At 38.0% G+C, this 20,643-nt stretch overlaps 1 long non-coding RNA gene across 1 annotated transcript in view; it reads left to right on the top strand.

The window, feature by feature from the left end:
- The window catches only part of LOC104912564 (uncharacterized), a 228,954-nt gene that overhangs the window by 112,034 nt on the left and 96,277 nt on the right, over nt 1-20,643 (top strand). Inside the window, exon 10 of the long non-coding RNA XR_014885408.1 lies at nt 18,578-18,839. This is a non-coding gene — a long non-coding RNA (uncharacterized LOC104912564). The remainder of the gene's footprint in view (nt 1-18,577; nt 18,840-20,643) is intronic.

Genomic DNA, 20,643 nt, shown 5'->3' with positions numbered 1-20,643 from the left:
GTCCTGTTTTTGATGGAAAGCTTTCTTTCCAGCAGGAAAATCCTTAAAACAGGAAAAGCCAAGATAAGTTTATGTAAAAGCATGGCTTTTCTTACAATTTTAGCACACAAAGGTTTGTTTCATGCAAAGCAGTCTTTTGCAACACAAATGCATATAATGAGATGGCAGTTTGAGATGAATGAGTAAACCCTAAAATTATGGCTGTAATGATAGCTGATTTTTTGTTTTGATTACTATCCAACTGCCTACGGACATACCAGTAGTGATGCAGGAGAAATCCCTTCACCCACCACATCTGCGCAGCTGACAGCCCATCAGGGCTATTCAGATGTGATAGAGTGGATTTAGGTGCACAAGGGCTTAAATGTTGCCTGAGAATCCACTGTTCCAGATAAATCTTGAAGTACCACTAGTGTTTTTATAGATTAGTAGGAGGTGTCTGAGCTTTAGCTCCTAGTTCAACTCCCATCTGGTGTAGGTGCCATATTCCACAGTAGAGTAGTGACTTAAAGCAACCTGAAGCAGGTGGGGAGACAAGTCTTTTCTCTTTAAAAAGAGGTTTCAATTGGCAGTTTACTGATGTCTGAAACTGGTGGACTGTAGCAGCGCATCTTGATTAAAAGTCCTCTGTTTAACATTGGAAACATATTTTGGTCTATATTCATAAGGAGGAATTCAGTTTGAGTTATTTAAGTTCAGTTTCCATACTGTGGAGATGTCAGACCTGCCCCAGATCTGCTTCTGCACATGAGAAAGCACCAGTAGTACGTTCTGCAATATAACTATTGTGCAGCAATCAATCCAGCACTCAAAAACTAGTGCTTTTTACTGAACATAGGAATACCTCAATTTTGAGGGCATCCTTGTCAGTTTTTAAAGGGAAGTAATTCTTTGGACAGACAAACAAATGAGTTAATCTGATTGCCAAGTCCACACTAAAATTTTGATGTCCAAATTTCAACATCTGATGTATTGTTTCGTTGCCAGTGAGTTTTCAGTTCTGGAAGTAACACCTTTTAAAAAGCTATTTAACTAAAGGTGCAAAAGCAATTTAAATGCAACCCTTTTGTAAAAACGTCCAGCAGTGACAACACAGGCTGCATTCTAGTGTTTCTGCTGGCGTATTTGAAAGGTTGGTAATTATGTTTTACTTGATGGAAAAAGACTGTATTGTAAGAGACACCCACCTATTTTGGGTCAAGATTTGGTTCTGAGGTGAATAACGGGTGACTTGTCAATAAGTGTTGGTGCCACTCTGAAATGAAGTACTAAGCAGCTACCATGCAACTTTTTTTAGTTCACTGTCTCTGGTGATACCAGAAATAGAAGTGTTAGTTTTCCTGCAAAGAAAACTTGTTTCTCAGATTTTCCAGCCACGTGTGCTAGAGGTGAATAATTTGAAAGCAGATTTTGAAGTACTGTGTTTACAACTCTGAGGAGAACAGACATTAAAATACTGTTAGGAACCTGAACTTTACAACTCACTCCTGCCATCTTTATACAGCTAAACTCCTGCTTGAAACAAAGTGTGTATTTACATCGTCCCCTGGGAGGAGATTCAGGTTTGAAACTGATGGTGTCACAAGCCTAGAAACATGTTAGTGTAACAGAGTGGCTAATTACCACATCTTGGAAATTCTCTTAGTGTTCTGTGCTAGGCTAACATACCTGAATATGACTTACTGATTTAAAGCCCAGGAAAAGCTGCTGCTAATTCTCCCCTCCTATCCCTCAAAACTCTTCTAACTTCCTGTCTGCAACTACCGTAAGCTCTGAATTTTCCCTACAAGACCTGCAGGGAAACTCTTTCGATGTGTTTGAGGGTCATGCTTCAGCTTAGAGGCTTTAAAAACTTGATTGCACTTTGAGAGCTGGCTAGTGGCTTCCCACACAGACTATGAGAATGTAGCAGTTCCTCGTGCTTTTGCATACTTAAGTTTTAGTGTTGCCTGGCACACGGATGGTATTATTAAAGCAGTTAAAGGGAGGAAGTGTAACTTCTGGTCTTATAGGTGGCAAAAGTTATAGTACTGTAATTTCACTGTTTACATTCTATAAGCTATGTAAAATGAAGATGCTGTTCGAGTTACCTATATTTTATTGTACTGAATAAGGGGTTCTAAGTTATGTTTTTTTTCCAGGCTTTTTAGAAGTGGTTATAGAAGATTCTCTCTATTACCTGCTATACCTCTTTCATAGCCTTAATATCTGGCATTTTATTAATACATCCATCCATCAATATCTCATTACGAAAGAAGGAAAAGGTTTACCAGATGCCTGAGGAAATTATAGTTGAGAGAACTGAGATGGTCACCTCTAGTATTTTTGTAGTGCTGCTGTGATGTGTCAAATCTGTACAATTTCTCTGAAATGCAACTCGTTATTTTCATGAAGAATGTTCTAAATAGTTTTTAATGCTTGATTGCACTTGAATTTGTGAATGTGTGACCATTTCTTCCCATGAATTAACTTCAGAATCTACCTGGATAGTTTCACAAATGATATTCAGAGAACTTTCTGATTTGGAATGTTAAATTAAGCTAGGAATTTGAGAGTAATCTGCCCAGTTGTAATGCTTCTCTTCATTCATGCTTGTTTTTATTACTTCTTTCACTTCTGCAAGAATTCTGTTCTACCTAGTGAAGCACATTGAGCATGCTAAAAGTTGACCTTTGCTGAGTAAGGGGGATTCTCCAAACTGTACTCAGAGTTTTGTATTTTGCAAATCTATTCTTTATGGTACTGGTTTTCTTAAGATAGAACTAAAAATCTTGCACATCTCTGAAGGTAAAATCCAGTCTTTCATCATTCACAACACAACTACTTTGCAGGTTGACCATTCAGTAGGTAATATGAATTTGTAGAATAACTTCTGACTATGCTGGGCTTGTCTTAAATACTAGTACCACAGTAATTGCATGATGGACACCACTAACCAGCCAGTAGAAAGAAACTCTGAAATGGGGTGTTCTTTTCTCCATATGCTTTAAGCACCTTGTGATGACTGTACAGGTAGTGTAGTGGAAGTGCTGAGTCATGGCTTGAAGCAGTGATTGAGCACCTGGCAGGAAGGCAGGGCCAAGCCAGGGGAGCTTAGGTGCATGCAGTGTAGCTGAGTGAATAGAAGGGATGGATCCACCCCTCCCAGACCTCATTTAAGGCGTGGCAATGGAGGCAATAGGATCTTGCTGGTGATCCCTGCCTACCTGAGTACTTCCAAGGGTAAGGAGGTTTTTTTTCCATTGTTTCTGTGTCCGTAGCTTCTGCGCTGAGCATGTCTTCAATTGCTGAAGCCTAAGACTTTGCTATTCCACTATCATTGCTGTGTTTTCCATCTCATTATAATGTTACAAGTAGTAACTCCTGTCAATAGAAGTGTTTTCTTAGCTATGTTTTTTAGACTTTAAACAAGTTCCACTTAAGACCAAAATCACTCACTGTGTGTCAGAAGAAGCTTATTGGCAAGATGCTGTTCAAGTGCTTTTTGCCTTATGAAGTTACTGTTTTCAGGAATATATAAGGTTTGATATGCAACTCTTGAGGCCCTGTTAGAAGTACATGCATCTTTTCACTCTAAGAATTTAGTTATTATTAATAACTTGTATGCAGTTTTCCATTTCATCTTTTTTATCAACAAAATTTACATGTTAAAAAACAAAAACATCTAAAGTTAAAAAAAAAAAAAAGCCCACTAAAAAATTCCAATCAATTAAGGTTATTCCATGAATCTCAAAACATCCTGGAAGAATGAATTCTGAAGGGTTAAATCATGATTTGTAGATCATAATGGATATCCAATCTATTTCCTTTCTTATATCAGGTGTGTATTTATGAAGTGTGAAACAAGGGTCTAAATTATACATATGGACTTTTACCTTCATGGAATAAGGTTAATTGTAACTATTCCTCCTAAATGCAGATTCTTTTGTTAACTTAAACTGTAATTTTCTAATTTGTATTTTAAAATGGTCTTCAAATACTTTGGGCATGTGCTAGGAATTATTTCCTGAAAGAAGAAGCAGGAAGAGGTCTTCAGACTTGGTGATCTGGGAACCTGATGGGGAAGACAATCTGAAGAACTAAGCTCTCTAAAGGTAGCAATTTCAGCTTTTTTTTTTTTTTTTTTTTTTCTTTAAAATAGTGCTTGATCTGAGCAGTGAGACTAAAGATGATTCATGACCTTCTGTAAAGACCTGAAAATAGCCTGTGGCTGATAGTTTTCAAGCTTGGCCAAAATTGGAGTTGAGGAGATGAGAAAAATCTATGTTTTTATTACTTCCTTATGTAGGCAGATTGAGGAACAAACTGAAAACTTTTCTATTGTTTTATGTGTAGTAAAGCAATATTTCCTGGTGTACCCCTTCAGTAAAGAAGCTTCCTCGTCTTTGTCCAAGGTATAAGAAAGGGCTAAAGGTGTCTAAACCTCTGCGTAGTTTGTGATCTCAAGAGTTATTTCAGCTGGTTATTATAGATTGATGGTTAATTCTGTTCCTTCCGTGACATATCTTTCTAGATATTTAGAGCTGTCTTTACAATATCAGGTCTTGTTTGGTTTTAGAATCCTTGCTAACAATGAACGATTGTAACATACTTGGAATTTTTGTCTCTACTGTTTATGGGATTCATTCTTCTGTTGTGTTTCCAAATACATCTGTGTCTGACTCTGCTATAATGCAGTGTTTATAGTACAGCTGCATTTGATTCGACTGCGATTCTCATTTTTTTTGCTTCTTTTTCACAAATAAGGCGATGTTGGTAGATCATGTTGTGCTTTCAATTAATTTGTTACTCTGTTCAAGCAAGCTAAGTCAATTTCCTGTTTGAAGAAGGGCTTTTGGTATTTCTTTCCTTAGCTCTGGTGTAATTACGCTTGTATAAGTTGCTATAATTAATGCTTATCGGGTGCTGTGACGTGCTGTGATTGGAGTCATCTCAATATTAACAAAATCTAAAAGAACAGTGATGTTTCTCAACTATAGAGGCAGATTTTTAGAAGTATCCGAAGGATCTCACAGAGTAAGTACAGAACAGTGTCCCTACATATTAAGCATCTTCACACCTGCTAAACTTGTACCCTTAAAAAATTCTGTTATTTTAAGGAGTAGTGGCTGTTGTGCTCATGTATTCATTATTTGCTTTTGTAATTCCTAATAATCCTGGTCTGAGAGTTTAGCAGGCTAATCTGTATATAGTGTAAAAAAAAAAAAAAAAAAATCAACTAGATAAATGCTTCCTGTACTTGAGTACCTCTCATATCTTGAGTCCATTTGAGTAGCTCTGTAATTACATAGGTGAAAATAATGCCTCCTATTTATTTCCATGGCAGCGACAACCTATGTGTAGAGCAGAGCACAATAACACGACTGATAGAGCAGATACTCAGCTACAGAATGCTGTTTTTCATCATAGTCGCTACCATTAACTATACATTTTTGCTAATATGAGCAAGAGCCTGCATGCCAGACTTGTACAAATCTGCACTAGCAAAGTTGACCAACAGTTGCTACTGTTGAGTTGCACCACCCACTGGCTCACTGTGCTCACATCCACTGTTGGGTCTCCGTAATCATTCAGCAAGTGATAATGAATATCAATGGGTACAATAGTTTCCATGTAGAGGAATTCAGTGGCACACCTTTGCTTCATACGCACTTCTGTATCAGATGCCATTTTGTCAGACTGCCCCTCTGCTGCCATCTGTCACATGGCAACAAAATGTAATGGGATATTGGTGGGAAGCTTCAACTTCTATTGCCATACCAGCAACATCTGCCTCAGATGTCGTAGGCCAATATAATAGAATAGGAGGCATTACTTTTGGAGCAGCACTTACAGATCAAGTCCCCAGCAATGAGAAGTGCCTGTTGGTGTTTTTCCTTTATGGTAACTAAAAGTCAAGGTCCTTAGTTTGTGCAAGGCCCAGGAGATGGATCTGCAGGAGTGGATAGGAGCTTGTTGCTTCAGCCTAGAACGTGTTTTTCTGGAAGATTTCTTGCATCTCTTTTTAAAATAGAAATGATCAAGGTGGGTGTCTAAGTAGAAGAATGGGATCTTTTATATTTAAAAATAAAAGGACCTTTTGGAGACTTGAGCATCATTCAAATTATTGACATCTGCTTAGGGAGGAAAAATGAATTGTTAATGTAAAAATTAATTGATATCTCTGACAATAATTGGACCTTAATTAGCATAGAAAGTAGCCATGGGAATATTAGCCTCACCAGATGCTTTCTTGCTTAAGCTAGAATTCTTAAAATGTTCTTGGAAATCAAGGAAGTGGGTGGTGAGGGGGAAATCTTTCACTTTAACTCACCCTTGGATATACTTAACAGTTTTTACTGTTGTGAGTTACTTCTAAAAGACCAAATGACATGCTCAGGTATTTCCTTAACAACTATTTTAGTTTCCTGTTCGGAGTCTGGCATTTCACAGTAGCATTACTGCAAGCATTTAATTGGTCTCTCTTGCATATCTGGCAGTTTTCCTCATCAGCTCAAACTTCCTGTTTGCATTACCTCCCACTCTCAGTAACAGGAGATGTATACCTGCATATAGATGTAGGTTTTCCTAGGTTTGGTATTTTAATTTTTGAACTCTATTTTTACACGTTAAATTTGTGAAACTAAAGAGCCAGTCAGGCCCTTTTCGCTGCTTGATGCTACTTGATCTCGTGCTCTTTGGCTATGTGTTTGCAGCAAAATAATTTGGTAAAATCATCAAATATTTTGGCAGTGTCTTATATTCAACTATGGAAGTAGTCTCTTGCTGGGATTATTACTTAGGTCTGCGCAGGATCCTGGATCCATCAGCACCTGTATATATACTCATGAGAAACCTTGTTAGTGCTGGCATTGTTCTTCACAGTTCCAGAATTAAATCCTGCTGCATTGGCCGTTGCTCCTGCAACTTGGAACATGCTTCATAGATCTGTTCTTATCAAATAGTTCTTCCAAGTCTGTGAGTTTGTCACTTCCTCGGTGAGCTTGTTTTGCTTACGAATCCATCAGTGAGCTAAGGAACGTTAAATGCCGCTGTCAAAAACTGATTGATTGCAGCTTTTCATGAACTTGGATTCAGGCCTCCCAGTAGGTAACAGATTTGTATTTGGTGCAGAGTTTTCCATGCTACTCTGTTTCTGGCTCCTTCATTATAATTTCTTGTTTTCTTTACTCCTAATTCTGGATAGTGCTACAGAAGCTAACTCCTCATTAGCTTCTCCCCTCTGTTCCTCACCTCCAGATCCTTCAAAGCTACTTTGTACTCTGCATCCCTAGATGGTTGGTTTTTTCCCTTTCACTTTAGCCTCAGTATTTTGCTAGATTATACAATAGAAAAGAACTATGCTGCCTAGTGAAATGCAATTGGCTCCACACGTGGCCCAAAACACGTGGGGATTGGGATCCTCAGTGTCTGCCGTCCTGTAAAGCAACAGTCATCAGGGATTCTGCAGATCCAGGCTTCTCTGGGGATGGTATATAAGGTTTGTCTCTCAAAAATTTTTCCAAAGTTTTTAACTTTTTGTTACAATTTTTTCTCTTAACCAATAAATGCCCATATGGTAAAAAAAAAAAAAAAAAAAAGGAAGATCAGTCCCACTGACATCTCCTGGGGCTGTTTATAGAGTAACAACTTTCTTTCTGTTGGAGAAAATGTTCCTTCAGAATGGCAGGACCAGCTTGAGCTTGGTTTTCCTCATGCATGAAATCTGTTTCATGGCTACATGAATGTCCAACTCTACAGCAATAGTAGGAGTCTTCCAAAGGTCTTGTCTTGCTGAGTGTATGAACAAACTGGATGCCATGCAGGTGCTTCTTTTAAAGAAATCTACTGTAAAGATTTCACAAGGGAAATTAAATTCTCCATCCCAATTTCCAAAGCCCGTCTCTTTTATTAGAAGGCTCACAAGAGGCTCCCTTCACCATATTTAATTTACCAATTTTATTTGGACATTTGAAGAAACAAAGAAAGGCCAGGAAGTTGTAAATTTAAGAATATGGAAGGTTTTCTTTAGTGAGAGTGGAAATGGTTGCTGGCAAAGTACATCTGAAAACAGTATTCTGTTTCTACTCCTTTTACTTGGCAAAGATATGTGATATTCACTATTAGGGTAAAATTATGTGAAGCAGCTGCACTGACAGATAAGATTAATTATCCTTTGCATTGCTGACATTAACCCTACTTGTCATCAGAGCTGTGGAAAGAGGAGTACCTTCTCATCAGGTCACTTTGTGAACACATTTACTACCAATATGTTATTTTAAATTATCATAAAATCTAATGAGTCAAAATGGAGGCAGTCATCTGTAGTTTCCTATCAGCATGTCAGGATTATCATCTCTCAGATTTAAAAATGAAGAGGGAAAATACTAGTAGCAATCACCTAGACTGTAGAGTTTCTGCATAGACTGTAGAATTTCTGTAAGGTATGTTTTAAATACCTTTGTAAGCAACATACCACATGAACCTGAGATAATGTCATTAAAAAGATCTGAGTCTCAAAGCTCTTGTTGGCTCTATGCACCAGTTCTGCTTCGGACTGATATAGTTTGAATGTGAACAGAAAGAAATAGTGATGTACCATAGGGAGGCCATTCTTCTAAAATGTCTGGCAGGCAAGTTTTGTGTGAAAAGGCAATTCTAGCTTTGTTTTTTGTCTCTGCTTCTCTGTTCCAATAGCCATGGTAATGAGCTAAATACCTATTCGTAGTGTTGGAAAACACTACCAGAAAGCAGGACCCAGGCTGCTCTGGCAAACAGCTGGCCAAATGTGTTGTGCTCAGGTGAGAGCAGTTTGTCTGTCACCTCTCTGACTGTGCTATCTGAATCCTCTCCTTTTAGATAAAATGTGTGGCTCTGTGGAGCTCCACTAACGAAAGGTGTCACGGTGGCAGCTTGGGAGTGCCAAGGTCCTTGGTCCCTGATGGCATGACTACTGCCAAGGACCATTGATGTAATTCTTTGTGTGCCATGAGGATATTTGCCAGGGCACATCTATAGACACATGGAACTGGAAGCCTCAGGGTTGTTCCCTAACCTTTATGAGATTTCCAGTGAAAGGACATGGTGTCCATACACTTACAGAGACCGAAATTCTGTTCTGAATAACTGCGTTGATAGTAAATTCTCTAATGGATTCCTGGTAGGAAATGAGAAAACAGTAGTCTGGAATTGGAACATAACTCTATTTAAAAAAAAAAACAAAACCCTATCTCTTGTCATACTAAGGTCACACTTCACGTGAGATTGGGACATTTTTCACTGATAACTGTCTGTGCTGAATATGAGACAATGAGCAATCAAAACTGTACATTTTAAAAAATATCTCTGCAAAGAGAAGAAAATGCAGATGTTTGTAGAGAGATCTTTGTAATTTAGCAGGCTGGAGTGGTTCATCCCTTAGTTTGAAACACTAAACTCATCAAAATTATGAAAGCCATGAAGAAGTATAAAGTGTTAACTTGATTAAATTTGGAACGGAGCTGCCCACCTGTTCTTCTAAATATAAGTGGCTCTGCAACATGACCTGCTCAGTCGTCAGAGGGGGGTAAGTCAGTGGAAGCTTGTGCTGGGCTCTGTCCGTGAATGGGGGCAAGCCAAGGAAGGCAGAAGCCTGTAAGAATGTTTTGGCGCTACTTCCTGGCTCCCACTGTGACTTTAGATACATATCACTTTATGTAATACTTTTTTCAAATGTGTGTATTCAGCTCTAACGGCTCGTTGATCCTACCTAAGCTCTTTGGCTTGGCTCTGCTGTCAAGTTTTCTTGTTTGACCAGGTCTAGTATATTATGTGCCTCGAAGCTACAGACGCTTCCTTAATACATGAAAATAAATTCAACAGCTCTATTGTGATCACTTGTTGAAACAGCTCTAACTTATCACACTAAGGTTTCCTGATGCTGACAAGCTAAACAACTTTCACTGGTGCAAAGCCCTGCCGAGCAAGCCTGCTTCCAGATCTTATCCACATTGTGAAGGAGGTGTCTTACAGAAGCTTGTTTAAACAACTTCACACCATCCTTCTCAATAGAATTGAGCTGCGTAACCCACATGAATCTCTTGATTTAAACATTGAATCTCTATGCATCAGTGCTTAGCGGGTGACAGTCACCATCCAAATACTACTAATTAGCTTTTTATTTAAATGAGTTGAGAAGTACACTTTAGGAGCTTGGCATGCTTGCCAGTTGCAACTCAGAGCAAAGCTCTGAAGTGCTCTTTGTAAAAATAGGCACATTTTCTGTCTTAGTGCTTACTGCAGGTATCTTCCTTTGCTACTGGTTTCCTAAAAAGACAAACTTATTATTCATTGTACCTAACATATTCAATTTCATAAGAGGCCCTGGATGTCAAGTATTAAATATCTGTTTTGGTGAAATAATGTTGTATTTCAGTTGGTGCTGTTGGTTCTGTCCCCCCAGCTACTCCCTGTGGTGGTTGATCTTAAACCTTTTAGGGCACGCTGGTTAGCAGCTTCCTTTTAGGAAGTTTTTTTTTTTTCCTGAGGCACAGATTTGAAGAAGCAGCCCATCTACTGACAATAACAGAGCTGGTGTGGCATTAAAATTCTATCTCCACTCTAATCTTATACGTTTTATTTATATACATCATTTGCTACCGGATTAAAAATTGTAGTTCTAATGACTACCAGGGTAATTTTGAGATAGCAGTATATATTGCATAAATAACAAACTTTTCAGCTGAGAAATGATTTACATCTTCCCAAGTTGCATGTTTTCTTTGTAAGATTTATTAAGTTCTCAAAGGACACTTTATTTTTCCCTTCCTTTCCTTTCCCTGCCGTTGTATCTGTGATCCAGCACTCTCAGAAAGCACAGGGGAGCAGCAGCCCTTTGCAAGCAGGCAGGCTGACAACAAGTAGCGCTGGCTCAGGGTCTGACCCACGTGCCTTTGCTGCAATTACACCTTAGCTCCAGCTCTGCAACATCCTGCCTCTTCTGAGCAAGGATTAAAGGCATAAAAATAAATTGTGCAAGATTCTTTCTTTATGGTGATCTTACTCTTTGGGGAATTCCGTTAGAGATTTGCTTTTTGGACCATAAAGCTGCTTTGAAATCTCTTCTAAATTGGATGTGAATTCTAGTTTTCTGAGATAAATAAGTGCAACATTGGAATCCTGTTCTGTCCACTTGCCAAAATCAGGTCCGTAAGGGCAGCCAGAATCTATTATTGGTTTACACTGGTGAAGATCTTCTGATGTTAAAGGTTGAAACTGTGTAACTGACAGTGGAATTTGGCTCCTGGCCTTTAGGCTTTCAGCTATGCCTTATAAATACACAGTTCAAACAGAACTCTTGTGGACTAGATATAAAAAGAGGATACTAGGGGGGAAATGATGAAGAAAAGATACTTTTCATGGAAGTCTGTATATACATTCGTGTAGGCTTATGAGATTGTGAATGCTCTAATGCATATTTTTCCTTTGTATTTAAATGAACTTATATTTGCAGGTTTTAATATAAATATAAGTTTATTTTGTTATCACTTCCTTCCAGAAGATGATCATTTCTGGAAATGTTTAGTATGTGTGCATGAAATATCAGTCTTAATATTTGCTGTAACATGAAGAATGGGTGTCAGCTTCACCAGTTTGTGCATGCGTAATGGCCATCTGGCAGTGGTTAGGACAGAGATGCCATTATAACACTGTGTTAGGAGAAGTAGCTGCTGCCTTGTTTTTTCTTTTTTCTTTTTTTTTTTTTTTTTTTTTCCCCGTAATGGTTTTTATTCTTCCATCCTTCTTCCATCCTTTTAAACCTCTTTTTGATATGACATGGTTAAATGCTATGGTGGTTATATTTTCAGTTGAATGCTTCTGTCGTCCACCAGAAAGTTTCAGCGGTCTCTTTGTATAGGTAAAGTTGGGAGGTAGGAACTTAAAAACTCAAGTTATAGTAGTGGCTTCTTCTAAAAAAATAATAAAATTTGACTGTTAAAAGTTTTGTTTTACACATACTATTTTTAATCAGTAATATGGCATCAATCCGAAGAGTTTAGGGAATGATGGGAATGGCCACTCTTGTTTTCTCAATTCTAGAACAACAAATTCAATTTTCACTCATGCTGTTGCAGTACAACTTCACTGAAGCAAGGTGAATTACTCAAGGTTTGAATGCTGACAGCCTATTTATTGTTGTCCTTTGCACTTTTTTGCTGGTCATGTCTTCACAAGTCTTGGTGACTTTAGGCAGTGAGGTCCATCTCTGCGAGAAGAGTGAGCTGTTCTAAACTTTCAGGGGAAAAAAAAAAAAAAGAAAAAAAGAGGCAGATAAAGCCAGCCCGCTTATCTGTGTTTTAAGCACTGCTTGTCAGAGCGCTGCAGTTTTATTATAAGGGAGGGAGTGTACATAATATATCTAATAGCATCTGGAGTGGGAGCTTGGCCTGCTGTGGAGTAAGAGCTGCGTTGTACGTGTATTTACTTAAAATCTAGGGGCCTTCCACTGGGAAACTGGAAAGGATTTCTTCCATTTTCCCTGTCTGATATGAAAGTGAAGTCTATCTCTAGTAATTGGTTTTACCTTGAATTTGGACTGGTTGATATCTGCAAACTAATTGCTTTAGAGAAGACTTCTGCTTTTCTAGTTCCTTGTGCTTGTCTAAAATTTATCTTTTAGTCAGAAATCTGTTTTCTCACAGTTTTTGTTAATGTGTTTCTGGACTTGCTGGTTCTTAACTTGGTTTCTTGACAAATTTGCTGAGAGGTTGGTTTACCCTCCTGTGGGAGTAGAGAATTTGGGATTATTGGATCTTTCCTTTCTGACTCTGAAAGCTGGAAGGAAAGTTAAAACAGAAGGGCACTTCTTGAGGAAACAGCTGTACTGGTAGCCGCTTGGGGATTCCTCTGAAAACATGGGTTTGCAGGCTTGGAGATGGATGAACGTTTTGTCATCTGAGCCCATCTAGCAAATATGTTAGAATTATGCTCGAAGCTGACAAAAAAATGAATAGTCTTGGCAGTAGTGTGAAGGAAAAAAAGGCCTACTCAGTGCTTCAAAGCTGGCTTTAACTTTTTCCAGTAGCTGCAATAAGACTTAAAATTTAGCCTCCTTCCTTGGTGAGTTACAGGAGATGTGCAAGAACACTTTTTCTTTGAGATTCTATGTGTATTTTATACATTATAGTCTTGTGTTTTTGAGTAAAAGGTTCAAATTTCAATGACTGCAGACAACTACTAGGTAGGGACTGGGTGCATGAGAAATCGAAGTGTTGTGAAGAAAGGTACTGAGTGTCTTCTCCATGTATTACTCCTCTCCTCATCCATGAAGATAATAACACTTAACCAGTCTGTAACATTATGTAGCATGCTCAGACATTTTCTTTTCCTCTTGCTTTTCCATCAGCATTAGTTTCAGCTAATGATTTGTGAAACTATAAAATAAATGAGCTACAGTGATATGAGGAATGAAATCCTTTTGAACAGTATGGCAAGTAATGTGATTCTGGCTTATGCTATGGAGCAGGGTGACAAAATGACCATAAGTGGTGTGAGAAATCCTATCCTGGAGAAAGTCAATATTGCTGCTGCTCCCAACTCTTCCTGACAAGATGCGGGGCAGTGGCTGGCAGGGGGAGTTGGGGGAACGCGTAGGCAGGTGCTGGGCTCCAGTCTGTCCAGGGCTGGGTCACCCAACAGGGAGTGGGATTGTGGCTTGTTTGAGGGCTGGTGCTTTCGATAGTGCTCTCCTGCTTCTCTAGCTAGACATTAAGACAGCCTTGTTCAGCGAGGATTATTCAACAAAGCTTTACCACCACCTCAAATTACACAGAAAATTTGACACTCTAGCAAAAACGTATGTTTGTGGTCAGGTGACTAGTGTGTAAAATTCAAAGAGACAGTAGGGACATGGGAGGCCATTGTTTCTGAATCTGCTTCATAATGACCACAACTTATTGTGGATGTGCCTGCCTTCTCCTGGCCTGCTGAAGAGAAGGTGTAGAAGGAGGCAGCGCAGCTGTGATATGAAGGCACTGGTGCATGTGAGGTGATGTGTAGGACAGCACGGTAATCATCAGGCTCCAAGTAACCTGTGACTTCAATGGAAAACATAGGATCCTGTACAACACTATGCTTGGAGGCTTCCTTTGTTACGTTTTATATTGTAACTGATAGCTGGTGACCAAGAAAACTAGTTTCTGTTGCCTGCTGGGTGTTACTTGCTAATAAACAAATGATCCTCTTAATTTAGGGTTTGAGGTTTTTATTCTTGAATTTTTTTTAAAGATGGCTTTCTACTCTTTTTTTTTTTTTTTTTTTTTTTTGAAAACAAAGGCATGAATTATGCAAACAGATTCTAGTACTGAACTAGATGCTGAACTTCTGGAATACTCTGATTTTATACATATAAGTAAGTAACATACTGGCATGAAGTGTTAAGTGACTTTTGAAGAGTCTTACTATTAATAAAACTAGAGGGAGATTTGCCATCTTTTTGTTGCTTATAAAATTAAGCTTAATCTTTCTCAAGTCACTTCCTTTTCAATCTTCGGGTAAGAAATACAGTAAAGCATTTACCACAGACTTCATCTCTTGAAATCTACTACAAAGTTTGTAAACTCTTCCTTTGCCTCTTAGGAAGGAATTATGACAAATGATAAGTTATACTCTGTGCCGTTGCTTGCAAACTTTGAATTGCTGTAAGTAAGGCATCCTGCAGAACTGCTGAACAGTGTAAGAGTTGGCACTGGCTCTTCCTGCAGGTTTGGCCAGGGTCTAACGTATTTTTTCTTTGTATCACAAACTTAGTCTTCTGCACTATTAGAAACAAATACAGAAATGAGAAATGAGCGAAGTGGTTTTGGCTGTGTTTGAAGGTTCAGTAACCCAAACAATCAGAAGACGTTTTGTTGTAACCTTTTTTCTAAATAGTAAAGATAAAAGACAAGATTTTGTCTTAATCCTCTTAAATTCAGGGCTGAAGGGAAGGAATGGGCAGGTGTCTAAGTGCCTCCTGACTACCATTCACTCAGTATTTATTCAGGTAGTTGTGTTCTGTGTGAAGGAAGGCACCCATTTATAGAGTAACTTCACACTGGCTGGGGGTGGGAGGCTTTTTGCAATGGAGTAGAGCATGCATTTTTTGCCTCTGGAAGTGACAGAGATCACTGCTTAATTAGGAAAATAATTGTGGAAAAGGGAAAAAAAATAATTCAGGGGTAGCAAACTGCCTTATGGAGGCTTTCTGAACAGGAATGCCAGGCTGCTGGGGACACAGAATGCCTCTTGTGCTGGCTCAGAACAAGTGACATCAGAAGACTTGCTACTATGTTATCCAGGTTTACTTTTACTGTTTGAATTCTGTAAAGGCTTTTGTATCTCAGATCTGGTTTTACTGAACTAGTGGCTCTTCAAGTTATGTTTCCAACATTCTGAATGTTATGTCTCTTGTGCCAGATGTTATTTAGAAGAGGTATTTCTCTTTATGTTGGCATGCCTCACTGAGCAAACAATCACAAATTTCTGCATTTTTTTTCCAGTTTAAAAATGTGCATAACCAGAAATTTAAGTCTTGTGTGCCTTTTGCAATTTTGAGATGAAAAACTTTGTAGTATTGGGATGATATTTAAATACTGAAATAGTTAAAAATGGCTGTATTAAATAGACTTTTTCAAAAACATCAACATGATCGTAATTATGAAAGGATGAGCTTGAGTGTGACATTGAGAATTTTTTTTCTTACTAGAAATGTATTTTTTTTTTCCAGCAGTTGCAGTGAAATCATGGATTTGATTTTTATACGCATTTTTGTCACAATAATTTTGACTGATTTCGGGGACCTAGTTTTGTGACTGAATTCTTAACCTCTTGTTGTAAGGAGCTTAGAGTCTGGTTTTACTTTGTAAATGCTGATACAAAGTTAATGATTACTGTAGCTGAATACTCTTATGTACTCTGTACATAGAAGGTATCTTCTATTTTAGATTAGTATTTCTGATGTCTGGATGCCTCCATCTGTATGTGGCCAGTGTGAATATGGCTGATCTTGACAACATCTAAGAACTATGTGGTGGCATATGTGAAATAACTTTGGATGTCCTAGCTTTTATGGAGACAGACCTGTGGCACAGGAGCTGTATCTGCAATTGATACTTCTGCTTTTGATGCAGACACAGGGTGAATGAAAAGGAAAATAATCACCCTGGTGACCTGTGGGTGTTATTCTATGAGTCAAATCTTAGACACCTCAGTGAGAAATTCTTCTGGCTCCACTTTTTTTGTACCTGTTTGGGAATCTTCACCTCTAAGGCCCCAGCCAAGTGTGTGTCACATAATACTTACCTAAGATAGGGTCTACCTTTTCCCTCTGGAATATTTTAGTGAGGAAGTTATGTGAATGTATAAAGGTGAATACTTAAATGACAAAATCTCAAGCAACTTTTCTTTTTCTTCATCCTTCCAAGGCAGCTGACCTTGTTTCCTTCCTGGTAGATTACTGTTGGTTGGCTCTCCCCTTCTCAGGGAATAACAGCGTCACTGAATGGGTACTCCTGTGTAGTTAAGTCCAGTGCCTATCAATAACAGAAAAGCAAAGATAGTAGTACCAGCAATTAAGGCACTTTCTTTTTATCATTGAGCTAGTATTTTTAGGAAGCTGATGGAATTTGGCTTGTCATCTAACACACAATTCTTTTGCCAAATGTCAGATCTCCTGACCAGCCACCCAAGTTGCTCTGCCAACTGTCTCTTGCAGAAAGAGGAATGCAATGGAGTTGGCAACTTGATGAAGAATTAACAGCCTCTGCCAGCGTGCTCTAATTAAACAGCTATATAGACAACAGCTGCGAAAAATTCATCAATCATAGAATGTTTATTATTGGAATTAAAATGTCTCATAACTAATGCATAGATTTACATTGATTAACATCTCCTAGAAGGAACAATCTGTGTCTTACAACTTACTGTGGGCATTTTAAATGTCTGTATCACTTGCACTGTCACCAATCTGCCTCTGGTTAGTTGACTGTAGTTAAAAGGTTTACCAGCTTCTTTGCAGCAAATCAGGATCTAAAGCTGTAGAATTGCAACCCTGAACACTTCAAAAGAAGTCTAAATTCCTGTCAACATATGGGCTGTTGGATGTTCCGGTATACCAGTCTTCTGGGCACGTGAACAAGACCCTGTTTTTTACACTTGAAGTAATGCAGCAAAGAATAATCTTACTGCATCAACATAAAAACCATGTGGAGTTCAGAAATAAGGTCATAATAAGTTGCCCTGGTTCATTTTATCTTGGTATTCAACTGTACAATTTAACACTGTCAATTGTGTTGCTTTTGTTTTTTAGATAGGAGGTATTTTCTTCAGGCAGTGTTTGTTGCAGGCAAGCTTCTACAAAGCTATACTGTATGTATGAAATAACAGTCAGTAAGGTTGAAGAAGACCTCTGAGATCATCTAGTCCAACCATCAACCCATCCCCATCATGCCCATCAATCCGTGTCCCTCAGAGCCACATTTACCGTTTTCTTGAACATATCCAGGGTCTGTGACCCCACCACCTTTCTGAGCAGTCTATGCAAATACCTCACCACTCTTGTTGAGAGGAAGTTTTTCTTAACATCAAACCTAAACCTCCCCTGTGCAACTTAAGGCTGTCACCTCTGCCCTATCACTGTTACCTAAGAGAAGAGGGTTACACCCCAAACCTCCTTTCAGGGAGTTGCAGGAAACAATAAGGTCTCCCCTGATCCATGTGATTTGGAGCCAGTGCAAGGCCTGAAGTCCCCCTTAAGTCCTCAACATTTGTCATGTTCTGGCTAGAACCTGTTTCATAATGGAACAAACATTCAAGTTAGAGCTCTAATACAGCATCATTCTTCCTGAAGCATGGAACTTGCAGGGAAAAAAGCAAGCAAGAAATTAACTCCAAGGTCCTGAGCCCATGATGAGGTCTCTTGCTGTATTCAGTGATAAAGAAATAGTGCTTTCAGTATTGTGTGTTCAGTAAATGCTTTTCCTCATCTAGAAAAAATAAATACTTTAAATATTCAGTGGCACTGACAGTTTGAAAGTTGTATTTGAAAAAAAAAAATAAGAACTTAGAAAACTTTAATGGAGAAAAGCTGTTTTAATTTTTGAGTAGATAAAATGCATGGAATCAAATCTTGAAATGCTTTTGTGGCACATCACTTAACAGTGCCATTTCTCCACCTTAGCATCTTGTTCTAACTTATGACACAACAGGAATTTGGAGGTCTCAGAGCAGGCTAACTGGATATCTTTTAAGCATAAAAATAAAAGCAAGTATAAAATATGGTACAGAGGTCTAATCTTTGGATTCCTGCCAGTTAAACTCACCAGTCAAGACTACATGTCCATTCTGTAAACTGTTTTCTATTTCAAATTAACTCTTAGTCCAGACTCATGTCTGCATGCTACAGGAAATACTTTTTTGGTGAGGTATTTAATAATATCAATTCTTACTGTATGATTAAGAGGTAAAGAAGTTTGGTGGTTTTTTAGTGAACAACTGGGACTTCTGTCAAGAGATGAAGGCTGTATCTGGAACATAGTTCATTCAGTAAACTGTAACATGTTTTTTTCTTTCCTTTCGACAGGCATTTTTTTCTACATGCTGAGTGCGGCCCAGACCTCATTAAGTTGTTTTCATAGCAAGATGAGGAAAAGGACCTTTTTGATGGATCTTTCAGGGATTCTACTGCCAGATAGTTTTCGACTTTCACACAGACTTGGTCCTGAAGTACTGTTGACTTGAGTAAAGGCAAGACTGAAAAGCATTGTAGCATTTTCTCATAAGGATGAATTGCATGCACCCTGTCCTTTAACACTTGCCACAGAATACTACAACAACAAGACAAGGTAAAATTGACAGAAATAGTAGAATCTTTATGAATATTAATATGAATAGATTTTGCAACAACTCATGAAGACTGTAGTCCTGTTCAAGCTGATTTTTCCATTTATGTGGAGAAATGAGCTGGCAGAATGTACTTACACTTAAACATATTCACTTTTTAGCCTTGCACCAGGGCAAACCTAACTCTAGGTAATATATACGGTATGTTGGTGAGGCAGATCTGTTAAGTTGCCATGTCCAAAACATAATTTATTTCTGACATCAGAATATAACTCTTATAAATTTGTCACATGCTTATGTGTTGTGAGAGATTTCTGTCCCAAGTCCTGTGTACGTAGTTCTTAAGATTTCCCTTAAGGTGTTAAGAGAATGTGGAGCTTCTAGACAAGAGAGGTTTTAAAAGGCATTAGCCTTTTCTCTACTGCGGTGTTTGACTTCTCTGCCATCCTTGCAATATTTATTCTATTTAAGAACAGTCAGAAATACTACTAATTCAGCAAAGAAGTTAATCAGTGCAGGCTGTAAATGTTTATTTATTTTTTAATAGCAGAAATTATGTTATGACTCTTATCTATTGTGAAAGCCTGCTGTTAGTTTGTAACCTAGCTTTTTCTTGCAATAGCTGTTGGTGTTGCAAAAATGAAACATGAATTTGGTATTAACTCTGGAATAACCAACCAATCACAAAATGGGTAACCTTGCTGCATTTAAAAATCTGGCTTCAATACAAAAAAGATTATTAGATGCATATTGACAGATACTAAATGAATTTACTCTTTACTTTGAGAAAACTACTTTTGTCAGCTTCACAAATCTAAGTTAGTATGAATCCATACTTATGAAAAACATTACCTCTAAGGTCTAACCAATCTTTTTATTGAATGCAACTTCACAGATGTTTCTGAAAATTTGATAGCAAAATTATTTTTTTGAGAAAGTTGTAGGCTTTTTATAATATTTTTTTGGTAGCAATGACTGTTCTTGTAACGCTGTGAATGCGTTATAGTAGTGTTCCAGACTGAGCTTTTGTCAGTATTTGGAAGTGAACAAAAATAGCATTTGTTTTAATCCACCCTGCTATTTAAAACACCCTGCTGTTCTGTGTGTGGGCACTCTTATTTCAGATTACATATCCAAATTAGCAAGGTATTTTCAAGTTTATTTATTAGGTCACTTCTACATAGAAATGAGACAGAAGTTTATACTGCAGTAGCACTGTCTCAGAATGATGAGCTGCTCCATAATTGTGCTTCATGCAGGACACACATTCTGTACTGTAACAAGTCCCAACATCATAAACAAGGAAAACTAAACAAATTCAAGACTGAGATGGGGTGTAACAGAGAGGAATTATCAAAACACAATTTCTGCTAAGAATGAGACGATCTGCTTAAAGAACTATGTTTTAGAGAAAAAATTAAGAGAATGAGAAATAACAAGATTAGCTTAATGGAGAGAAAAACCATGTTAGGTGTGGAGGACAAAGTATCTTACAAATGACAGAAATAGAGACAGTATGCAGAGAGCTGTGTTGGGGAAATTGTGTGTGTTATAGGCAGAAATAAAACACTTACGCATATCTAATTAAGTTTACTCTAGAGAACTGAAAAATTGCCTTCATGTTTTCCCTTATTTTAAAATGTTTTGCTCTTGAATATTGAGAGAAATCTTCACTTTAATACCTTAATCAGTGCTGTCTTTTTTTCTGCAACTACTGTCTTTTTCATACTAATTCCAGTTTGGACTGCTGGCCAAACACTATTGAGCCATTTACATTGATTAAAGTTTTTCCAATTCTGCAACATC

The sequence above is a fragment of the Meleagris gallopavo genome, chromosome 11 (assembly GCF_905368555.1).
Source record: "Meleagris gallopavo chromosome 11, MGAL_WU_HG_1.1, whole genome shotgun sequence".
Classification (NCBI taxonomy): domain Eukaryota; kingdom Metazoa; phylum Chordata; class Aves; order Galliformes; family Phasianidae; genus Meleagris; species Meleagris gallopavo.
The sequence above is the reverse complement of the archived record's forward strand: the minus strand, read 5'-3'. Positions and strand labels throughout refer to the sequence as shown.